Raw genomic sequence first — 12,182 nt, 5'->3', positions numbered from 1 at the left:
ATCCAACCTGATCCGGGACATAATGCCGAGTTGCCATGTTAACATTTGCAACATCTAACAAGAGTTTTGCGTTACTTACAACGACCAGCGGCTCAGCAATTCCCAAACCGAGAGAAAGGGGATAAGATCGCTGGCAATTCGGCAGTGGGAGCGGAAGGGATTCCTGCTTCACACAACAGCGTGTCGGGTTAATGATTCACCCAGCAAGACAAAGTTAAAATCAGAGTTCGTTCAAAGTGTTGAGGGTTCCCTTCGTACCATCCTAACACCTTTCGAGAACAAACAATACAGAACTCGCCACTTCTATGTGTCTGTCCCTAAATCAAATAAACAAAGAGAAAAAACACCTCATGGACAGGGGGCAAGCTCCTCAGAAACAGGCGAGGTGCTCAGACATAAACAAATACTGTCTCTTTGCTGAGGTTCCTGCGCGTTGCTGCTGTCTCACCATTACAGGTGTCCAGTGCAAAGGTAATTTGATAAGTCTTTCCGTGACGCCTCTGTGTCGGACTTTTTTTTAAGGTTATAAAAAAAATGAACAAATATTTTCTCTCGCTGGAATACCTGGATACTCCCCATCCACCAGTACTCCACTTTCAAGAAAGAAAGTTGCCCCTTGAACATATGAAGTAGGACCAGGAGTGGGCCTGCACCTCTGCCATTCATTCAATGGGATCAAGGGTGATTTTCTACCTCAACTGCATTATCCCTTTCTTATTCCCATCTTTATTTCCACTCATTCACAACAATGTAGATGTCACCAGCCAGGCCAGCATTTATTGCCCATTCATGATTACCTGAAAGGCAGTTAAGAGTCAACCATTTAGCTGTGGGACTGGCCAGTCCAGGTAAGAATGGCAGTTTCCACATTAGTGAACTTGATGGTCCCCACTAGACTCTTGTTTCCAGATGTTTAATGAATTCATATTCAACCATATACCATAATGCAGTTCAAACCCAGGTCCCCAGAACATTACCTATGTCACCAGATTAATTGTCTAAAGATAATACCAGTAGTCCATTGCCTTCCTTGTTGAAAACTTAGTGGTCTCAGCCTCCAATGAGCATCCATTGCCCCCTGCTTCTCCACGTAGGCTTAAATGACTAAGCCCTTATTCAGAGAGCGTAAGTCTTGGTTATTTTGTTTTGGAGTATTACTTTATACAGTAGTTACTTTAAAAGGAGGAAGAATGTGTATTACCAACATGTTTAATGACCTCAAGACATCCGTGAATAATCTACAGAGTGCTCTTGAAGTGTAGTCATTCATGTAACAAAAAGAATGCAGCAGCTGAACTGGCACACACTATTCTCTCACTAAATAAAGTGTTACAGCCAGGTAATCTAGATAAGTGATGCTGGTTGAGGGCTAACAATTGGCCAGAGCACCAGGCTGTGATATACTGGCTGCCTTCCTTCGAAGAATGACATGGGATCCTTTACATTCGCATAGGAAGCTAGATGAAGTTTGAATTTAGCATCTCATCTTCAGCAATCCCTCAGGAATATAACAGAGTGTCAGCCTGGATTGTGCTCAAATCTCTCATCATAAGACCAAAATGTGTTCATTTGTAATTCACAATCAAACCCAAAGAGAAAACAGTGAAGTGTTCTGAAGAAAGTTCGCCTGACTGGAAATGTTAACTCTTTTCCCAGATGTTGCCAGACCTTCCGAGTTTCTCCAGCAATCTCTATTTTTGTTTGTTTCAGATCTGAAAGATCCCAATTCTCTATAATATATATAGATCAGGAAATGATCAGAGAGAAGAAAGATTTTCTCTCAAGGTTTGGAGGCAGTCATTTGGGAACGAAGGAGAAATCACTTCACTTAAAACCGTGAATATTTTTCTACACCCCAGAGAACTACACAGTAAACGTTTAGTCATTAAACGTATTAGAGAAAAGGAATTTGTACTCTAAAGCAATCAAGGGACATGGGGACCAGACAGGAGACTGGAGTTAAGGTGAAGTACCACCCATGATTTTATTAAATGGTGTAATGGGCCAATGAATACTGCTCCTATTCCTTTGTGCCTAAAGTAAGAACTTTAACTAAAACTTAAAATAGAAAATCCATCATTTGGAAGCAATTTACTTGCAATTCTGGTACCAGTAGAATATAAAATGAGTTTTTTTTCCCATATCTGGGAAACAATGAGCAGAAAAGGAGAGCCTCTATCATCACTGACACTTCACACTACAGCTATTAAAAGACAGAAATTTGTGGAAATTTAAGGTCACTGAAGAATTTATAAACACATTTCCATAAACATTATGAGAAAAGAAAGAATAATGATTGATTTTGTCAGGAAACTTGCTTTGTATCAGGGAAATCATGCTAAAAGTGTTTAGATTTTGTGAATGATGGGAAGCTTTACCCAGAATCAAAGGGCTAAATACTTAGAGCACAAAACCAGATACAAATTAAAAGATATATTTTCTTGATATCGCCAAGGCCAAATGAAACTAAAATTTGTAATCTCACCCACCATGTGAAACCTGATAGATTGAACCACTACTTGTTTTGTTTGTTCAAGGGATATTTTTCTTGCTGAACAACACAAGCCTTTCATGTTAAAAAGCTTGTTTCACTGTTTGGCTCTGTACATTGACAGGTCTGTCATTTCATCTCATTTGACAGTACCATGGTATTACTGCCTTTGGCTATGAAGCCTAGTTTCATTTTGTAAAATGTAGAGGTTGACAGACATATATCCCAGCCCAGTGACATAGGGTGATGGTGTACCATTTTCCCATCCCTGAAGGCAGGAACTATTCCTTTCAATCCTCCCTTCTTACTGCTACAAATCTGTGGACCCTCTAAAAAAGTACAGAGACAGACAGAAACACAGACACAGAGATACAGAGCCCATGAATGCAGGCTGCTGCTGAGGGTTTGACAGGCATGCAAGGAAGGGTAAAATGCAGATATGGGACTGAACTTCCCGCATTGTGATTTTCTCACTTTTGGCATTACTAATGAGGCAGGAACTTCTTCATGGGGGTTGGGAAAAAGTGCTGACCAGGGCTAGCACGAATCTATTTTCAAGCTTTCCCTAACACCTCAATCCAAAATGGGAGAGGCACAGTGTGGGCTGTTCAGTCTGAGAAGGTGAGTGATGAAGGTTTCTCAGCAGGTGCTAGTTTGGAGTGCCTGTAAGTACCGACGTGTTAGGAACTCTTCAAGTCTTCAATTTTATCATCATCTGTCTGAATGGGGAGTGGGGGTGTGCGGAGAAACGGGTGAAATCCCTTTGGTTCGGGCAATTCTGCCATTTAAATAATTAAATTGCTTATTAGCTACTTATTTAATCGTGGGTTTACACTTTAAGCTGTATGCCAGCTTCTTAGAACTGGACAGGGCAGACAACATGAAATGATTGGAGCGGCCTGAGCAAGCAAACAGATAGGATGTATTGAGTTCTGGTGTTGGCTGGTTGATCAAGTGAAAAAGGTTTGCTCATAGGGCTTTTGTTGCAAGCTTGCTTGTGCTTTCTGTTGATGTTCAACACTCTGGAGATCATTTCTAGGAGTTTTTAGCCTTTTATTTCAATAGGAATCCCTTACGCAACAATACCTTGGACCACAGGTGAGGAACAAGAGGAGCAGAGGCAACATCAGCAAGAAAAACTGAAGGTGCTGGAGAAACTCAGCAGGTCTAGCAGTACCTATGGAGAAGCACTGTTTTCCCTCTCTCTACAGATCCTATCAGACCTGCTGAGTTTCTCCACTTTTAGCTTCTCTTTTGAATGTCTAACATACACACTATTTTGCTGTTACATATTTTCTCACCAACCTGTTCAGGGATATTATTACACACCACTGAAGCAGATGGAACTTGAACATAGGTCTTCTGGATCAGAGATAGGGACATTGCCACTGCACTGCAAGAGCTCATATTTTGCTTTTAAAATTGCAACAACTTTTTTCTTAACCATCTGCTGGTTCAGGACCTAAAAAAACAAGCACAGATTTAATACATTTCAAGTAGCTCATCTCTCATTCTTCCATACTGGGGGGAATACAGGCCAAGAATATACAACATCTCTTGATTGAACAATACCTCATCACAGGAACTGATCCTCTTATCCTTAGGACCATTGTTGTGAAATTTTGTCACCTTCCCTGGAGGACAAATAAAAGGTTTCCTTATGAAGATGAGGGAGAGTGTAAGATGAGGATGTGTCATAGTACCTTCCCAGCAAGAGAAATGGGTGCCCCTAACAGCAAGACATGATGTGAAGAGGAACTATGCAAGGCAATGATGGAGGTTTGTACTCGACTGGGCCATGTCACTCACTTGTCTTGGTTCAGGTTGTAAGTGGGTCCTAATTGGGCACACTCCTGAGGCAGCAGGGGAGATCAGAGAGGCAGCAGCTTCAGCAGCGATGATGGTATCTGAACTTATTTCTTTATTTTCCGAAGAAAGACTTTGTTAGCCATTACCTTATTCTTTATTTTTCTACTTACCCTATGAAATAATGCTGAATTTATTAACTCAGTTTCCCTTCCTACTTTGTACCCAAGGTTTTTTTAACCTAGGTATCTTAATACTAAGATGGTGTCTTGTGTGGTGGCATTGTACACTTTTCACTGTATTCCGGCACGTCTGTACACATGATAAGCTTTAAAGTTACTCTTAAATATTTCATCACATCGCTAATGAGAGCCTCCTACTTTCACTGTGATAAAATTCCCCATCTAAGTACCTGATGGGGTATTAGTTCCACCATTTAAGTCACCTTGTGAACATCAGAATTGAAGAATGGTAGAGAGGAGTCACCAGAGAAGGAAACTGTGGAAATGGAGGTTCAATGTAACAAGGCAGCACCAGGATTCAGCAAGGTGATAAAATTTAAATTGAAATCTTTTCCTGCGCTGATTAGATCATTGAACATTTTCTGGCACTGTATTCAGGAGCGAGGTCCAATACTCCAGCTTGCTGACCTCCTCAGTAGCCTTTGGACCACATCTGCCTGTTTTGAGCAGCAGCCATCTTCCTCATGTCCATAGGAAACAAAATATCTTTGCCCTTTCAGTCACAACATTACCTTCAGGTTCACCTTGCTGAACCCTGGTGCTGCCTTGCTACATTGAATCTCCATGTCCACTGTTTCCTTTTCTGATAACTCATCTCTATCATTCTTCAATTCTCATTTTCATAGGGTCTTCTTAAATGGTGGAACTAGAAGAAACTCATGGGTTTTGTTTTAAAATCACAGTGAAGGTAGGAGGTCCCTAATTCAAGATATGATTAAATACTTAACATGGTAACTTTAAAGCTAATCACGATTCTCAGACTCTTGGCTTACTTTTAAACCGACAACCAGGAGATTGAATCATTCAATTTTATATTTTCTTCCCCTTGTTGCAATTGCATTAACACTGGTATAAAGGCTGATAATCATGAGGGTTTGAATAAGGAGGGCATTGTAAGTATTTGTACCATGATGCATTGAGATTCCAATTATCTAATTGGTTGGGACACCAGGAAGTCAAATGGAAATGCAATGGCTAGGTGTATAACTAAAGCATATCACTTGGGAGAAGTTTTTTTGAGCCAGTCCAAAGCTGTTAAGTAATCAAATAGATGAAGCAATTCTAAAAGTCTGAGATAATAAACCTTGGTTCATAGTTCACAAAAAGTAGAAGTACGAAATGAACTTTCCCCCTTTAAGCAGCTTTACAGTGATGATATTCAAGACAAAATTGTCTCTTATTTTCTCTTATTCAAGACAAAAGAGAAACAAGTTGGAAAATCTGAGTGAAAATAAAAAAGATAAGCTTGACAAGCAGCAAGAAAGAAAAGCTGAAAATTGACAAGTTAAAAATTGCAAATGCTCTTAATCTAAAAGGAAAAGGGTTAGATAATACAGAAAGTAAACAGCAAGTTAATCATCATCTGCAGGCAGATATTATGGCAAAATCCTTCTTTGAAACTTTTTTGTAATTCAGAGTTTTCTAGTTTTATTCAAAGTTTCAAACTTGAACAGAAAGTTAACCAACTAGTTAACAAAAAATATTTCATCTTTACTTCCAAAAGCACCACCTGAAACTGACTTCCCCTTTGGCTGGCAGAGAAACAATTTATTTTTGGAACTAGACCTGTGGTTACTAGAACAGCGACATAATACAGGGCTCATGTTTCTGGAAAAGACACTTCAGAATAAACATTTCTCACCACAGTTAAGATGTTCAGTGACTGTTTTTTTTAAAAGCCGTTTTTAAAAATACTTTCCCAGTTTTTAAATAAGAGGACATGGATGTGATTAGCAAGATAAATACCTAAAGTTATTTAGGAATAATTGACATTTCCCCACACTGAATTACATTTTAAACAGGGGATGGTGTCCATTACCCCTTGCATTCCTGTTACAGTGACAGTGTTGATGGAAGCCAGTGTCCTTTCAATTTAATGATACACCTGCAGCAGCTTGAATTCTGTTCAGCTCCACTGATTCCTTTCAAATTCCAGACTGCTGTCACCTTAGTGTCCACAGAGAAGGAGGCATGAGGGCCCCTCCACAACTTTAATAACGCAGTGAAACATTTAACATGGTAACCTTGAAGTTCTACTTATGGAAATTACTGTCAAACAAGACCTCCCAGATTCGTCTTTTTTTTTAAAAAAACAAATACCCAAATAATGGAATGGTTCAGTTTGACATTTTTGCAGTTGCTCTTATGGTTGTCTAAAAGCAATGATCACATGTGTCTTATAAAGCACATTAAGGATAACTTGCAAGGAGTTGCAAATGCTTACTATTGAAAAAAATCTGTACGCAAGCATGGTGTTTATGTATTGCAATTTGTTGACTACATCAAAACAAAACAGGGAGTCAGAATTAAAACATTAAAAATCAAAACCAACCAAAGCAGGTATAAAATTGTCAGTGAGAAACCAATAAGGACTTATGAAGTCCTAAATAGCCAGTGAGAAGCATGTATCTAAACATAAAAAAGGGGATGCTTTGAGTAAATCACTAAAGGGGAAGAAAGTGGGGAAGTGCCGACTGTGCCAAGTGCTAATATACCAATCATCTGTGGTATACAATCTTGATAATTCATCAACCGCACCATGCAAATCTATAAAGTTCCCAATTTTACTTGTGTTCTTGGGAAAAAAAAGTGTCATACGTAGCAGAGGAAATTCTGACAGATGAGAAAAATTGATACAGTATCATATTGACAAGCGACTCAAAAATATACATTATTCTCTTTTTGGTTAGAATATTAAAGTGAACGACACAGTAAACAGACCGGCAAGGAAGAAAAACTGGAAATCTGAAACAAAAACAGAAAGCGCTATGAAATATTAATGTTTCAAGCCTGATATAACTCTTCTTCAGATCTGAAAGAATTTTGAAAATGGTGGCTTTTAGACTTCAGTAAAACTTTGAACTAGACTGTGCATGAATTTATCTTCCATTTTTAAGTGATTAAATTGAAATGAAATTTTAATGACTGCAATATGTGACATACTATTCATTACTAATACTTCATGTGGGACTGTACAAAAATGGTTTGCATCCTTAGAAAATAAATGCTGCAGATGACTGTTGTACTGGCCAAGACGGGAAATTTTATCACCCACTCCATACCGGAGGCAGATGAATTGATATTTCCAGAAAGAGCCCTGGGATGTCACTATAAAAAATGACAATGACTGAAGCTTCAGTAAAAATACTGGAATTTCAACTGGTCAGAAACTTCAAGACTCTTAATTGATGATAAGAATTCACTCATCAGTGTAAGAATAACCAATCTATTTTTTAATTTTATTCTTTTGTGGCTTCAGAGTGTCATTGGCAAGACTAGCATCTGTTGCTCTTGAACTGAATGGTTTGCTTGGCAATTGTTTGTTAACTACATTGCCACAATATCATGTTTCATGAATGACTGTTATAGTTCTGTTTTACAAAAACAGGAAGTTCAATTATGAATTACTGGTCAAAGAAATAAAATTAAACAAAACTTTGAAATACCTTTTTAAGTTAAAGCTGTCTAATTGGTTGTCAGAACTATGGTTGAGAAATACAACAATTCTAGAGGTTGAAGGATTTGAGCTATAGGAAAAGGTTGAATAGACTAGGGCTGTTTTCCCTGGAATGTCAGAGGCAGAGGGGTGACCTTGTAGAGGTTTCCTCCGCTACATCGATGACTGTATCGGTGCTACCTCGTGCTCCCACAAGGAGGTTTAACAGTTCATCCACTTTACTAACACCTTCCACCCTGACCTCAAATTTACCTGGACTGTCTCAGATTCCTCCCTCCCCTTCCATTTCTATCTTGGGCGACCGAGTCAATACAGACATTCACTATAAACCAACCGACTCCCACAGCTACCTAGATTACACCTCCTCCCACCCTGCCCCCTGTAAAAACACCATCCCATATTCCCAATTCCTTCACTTCTCTCGCATCTGCTCCCAGGAGGACCAATTCCAATACCGAACAACCCAGATGGCCTCCTTCTTCAAGGACTGCAATTTCCCCTCAGACATGGTTGACGATGCTCTCCACCACATCTCCTCCACTTCCCGTTCCTCTGCCCTTCATCCCCGCCCCTCCAATCGCCATCAGGACAGAACCCCACTGGTCCTCACCTACCACCCCACCAACCTTCAGATACATTGGATCATCCTTCGTCATTTATGCCACCTCCAAACCAGGGATATATTTCCCCCTCCACCCCTATCAGCGTTCCAGAAAGACCACTCCCTCCGTGACTCCCTCGTCAGGTCCACACACCCCCACCAACCCAACCTCCACTCCCCGCACCTTCCCCTGCAACCGCAAGAAATTAAAAAATTGCGCCCATACCTCCCCCCTCACTTCCCTCCAAGGCCCCAAGGGATCCTTCCATATCCATCACAAATTCACCTGCACCTCCACACATATCACTTACTGCATCCGTGCACCTGATGTGGCCTCCTCTACATTGGGGAGACAGGCCGCCTACTTGTGGAACGTTTCAGAGAACACCTCTGGGACACCCGCACCAACCAACCCAACCGCCCCGTGGCTGAACACTTTAACTCCCCTTCCCACTCCGCCAAGGACATGCAGGTCCTTGTCCTCCTCCATCGCCAGACCATGGCAACACGACGCCTGGAGGAAGAGCACCTCATCTTCCGCCTAGGAATCCTCTAACCACAAGGGATGAATGCAGATTTCTCCAGCTTCCTCATTTCCCCATGCCCCACCTTATCTCAGTCCCAACCCTCGGACTCAGCACCGCCTTCTTGACCTGCAATCTTCTTCCCGACCTCTCCGTCCCCCTCTCTAACCTCCTTCCACCTATCGCATTCCCAATACCCCTCCCCCAAGTCCCTCCTCCCTACCTTTTATCTTAGCCTGCTTGGCACACCCTCCTCATTCCTGAAGGGCTTATGCCCAAAACGTCGACTCTCCTGCTCCTTGGATGCGCTTTTCCAGCGACACATGTTTCAGCTCTGATCTCCAGCATCTGTAGTCCTCACTTTCTCCTGAATGAAGGGTTGTCCACCCATTGTAGAGTGAAATGAGAGGGGTTTGCTATAGCTCTTTGTTGGAAGAGTACCAGCTGCAAGTGCCACTGGAGTACATTATCTAAATGGAATTGGATGACATCCATAAAGAGGTTTGCAAACCAGACCAACATTTTGAAATAATAAATCAATTTTAATTTTATTTGGCCAGCAGAAAATCCGAAAGTGGGACAATTCAATCCTTGAGTTTACCTAATCACACTGACCCAACTAGAATCTACTGATCATTCTTGATACTTTTAACAACAAGTTGCATTTAAATATAATCATTAACAAACTACACAAGCATAGGGAAAGCATATGCTAAGACTGGAGAGAAACATTCAGGAAAGATAACCAAAAGCTTAATCGAAGGAATGAAATTTTGGAAAGCTTTTAAAAAGGAGAGAAAAAAGTTTACAGAAATTCCACAAAGATTTGGAGAGGCTCAATGAAAGATGTACGCTTTCATGCAGCTTTACCAATGAACATTTCACTATGTGCACATCACATGTTCTTTTTTAATTGAATCTCAATTACCGAATGGACTTAGCATCTTCTTGTTTTGTTCATACTAAATTCCCTGAATTAGTGTTTAAGCGATGAATGGTTCAAAGCTTTACAAACAGGCTGTTTATCTACAGTTTCTGAATATCTTTATCAAAGCAAACTATTTCGTGCCAAAGTACTTTTATGTTTTACAGATTTGCCCGTATCAGTTTACGTTACTACTAAACATCATTAATCGCCTGTCAAGAAATGTGCACAACTCTTCAAGGTGCCCTCTTCATGTTTTTTTTCCAGTGAATTTAAAAGAGTCACAGAAATCAGAAATAGGTTGGGACAGGTTTTTCTTTACTGAACTGAAATTTACATACAATCCACTCATTTCAAAACTGAAATTGAAGTTTTAAATCTAATCTTAAAAAGAAGCCCCACCATTGTTAGAAGCTGTAAAGTTACCATCCCCTTAGAGAGATTAAATGGTATCAATGTACTCCATCTCCACCCCAGAATATTCAAACAGAAGCTGATGGATTAGGCAGAACAGTACATACCTAAAGTATCAGGTGCATGTACTGCCCATTCATCCAGGAATCTACCTGACGTACTCTCGAGAAAAGTTTATTCAATAGCCAAAATAGAAATAGTTATGTATAGATGTATAATTACTTTGAGAAACTCTGCAAATAAGGTAATGTGTGAAAATTGGCTTTAGATTGGAAGATGTTTCCAAGTTTTCCTTTGGCACCAGTCCAGATGATGAGGTGCAAACATTTGTACCTTACTCAAATTGGTATAGTTGCTTACAATCTTATATATGAAAACAGGCGTGGGATGCAACAGGTCACATGAAAGTTTGCACAAGGTGAATTGAACCTGAATAAGTTTAGATATCTTACCATTATATTAAGAATTAATAAACAAAAAATTCTGAAACTTGGAATAAAAACCAAGTTAAATGCACGAAGTAGGTCAGACAGGTAAATCAACACTCAAATGAAATATCTCAACATGAATCTGTAATAATGGCAGCTGGTGGCATGAGAATGCTTCAGTGAAGCAAACCTAGTATTATCTCAACCTAGAATTAAAACTGAATGACAAGGAATGCAAAGGTTCATAATGCATTGTTATTGTTTGAGATCTTGTGTTCGTAAGCAGAGCAATGACTCATTGCTTTAAGTTTGATTTGTATTTCTATATTTTTTGTGTTCAGATGAGGGAAGACATCGTTTTATTTTTATTTTTTGAGTTTCTATGTTTTGGTGCTTGGAAGTCTCAGGCCTGTTTATACATGCAATTTGAATGAGTGTTTGAGTTACTAGTCCAATTTTTTTTTAAGTTAGAGAAAATGGGCTGGATGTCCAATGATACAGAGAGACAGAGACAGAAATATCCAGATTGCCAGTGTGTGCGCAGTACATCAGCATCACAGTGAACTGGACTGAGATAGCAGTGAGAAAGGCAACAGGAGAAAAAAAAACTGGCAGCAGAGAGCCACTTAACCTATTTTACCTATCAGAGCAGAAATACAATATCTCAGGAAAATAGGTACATAATTGGTGGGTATTTTTCCCACACCTCTTTTTATTGGCCAAGTGGTAAATTTGAAAAGATATTATTACAGCAGACAAATACAGTCAAAGAATTCATTTTTAAAATACTTAACATCCAAATTAATTAATTAAATAGAATAGAGATGGCTGGATAGGTTGCAGCTTAATAATCAATAGTGGTCACGGCGAGCTCGAGGAATCTCAGCTTGGAATTAATGGCAGAGATGCAGGGAATACTCCCTCTAAGCCTCCCGACTGTGTGTGCAAGCAGCCACTCCAATGTTGCATGCATGGCGATCACCAGTTACAGCACTGATGTCTGGCTCTGGAAGTTGCTGCCACACAGAGGCCATGGAAACCAAATGCAGCCGGTAAGACAACTACAGGAAAGCTGGTCGCAGACATTGCAATGCATCAGGCAAAGGGAAGGAGTACCTGGAAACGGTTTCAGGAGGCAGTCAGACCCATTTGATGAGTTACATCACATTTGATCCATGGCCAGGGACAGAAGAGTACTACTGCAATACTGGCAGGTATTGGGATTCAGAATTTAGCTTTGGAGCATCAGCCTGTGCTCTTCTCCAACTGGTATTAGGGGCGGTTAAGCAAACTG

General features: G+C 40.1%; 1 protein-coding gene across 1 annotated transcript in view; it reads right to left on the bottom strand.

Moving 5' to 3' along the window:
• Window positions 1-423, bottom strand: part of shroom1 (shroom family member 1) — an 80,912-nt gene extending 80,489 nt beyond the window's left edge. The window contains exon 1 of the mRNA XM_043703314.2: window positions 80-423. The gene's annotated coding sequence lies outside the window, so the exon portion shown is untranslated. The remainder of the gene's footprint in view (window positions 1-79) is intronic.
• Window positions 424-12,182: the final 11,759 nt, after the last annotated feature.

Source organism: Chiloscyllium plagiosum, unplaced genomic scaffold (genome assembly GCF_037043375.1).
Source record: "Chiloscyllium plagiosum isolate Xiang-an unplaced genomic scaffold, Cpla_swu_hap1 HiC_scaffold_16, whole genome shotgun sequence".
NCBI classification, from domain to species: Eukaryota; Metazoa; Chordata; class Chondrichthyes; order Orectolobiformes; family Hemiscylliidae; genus Chiloscyllium; species Chiloscyllium plagiosum.
This window is presented reverse-complemented; position numbering and strand designations above follow the sequence as displayed.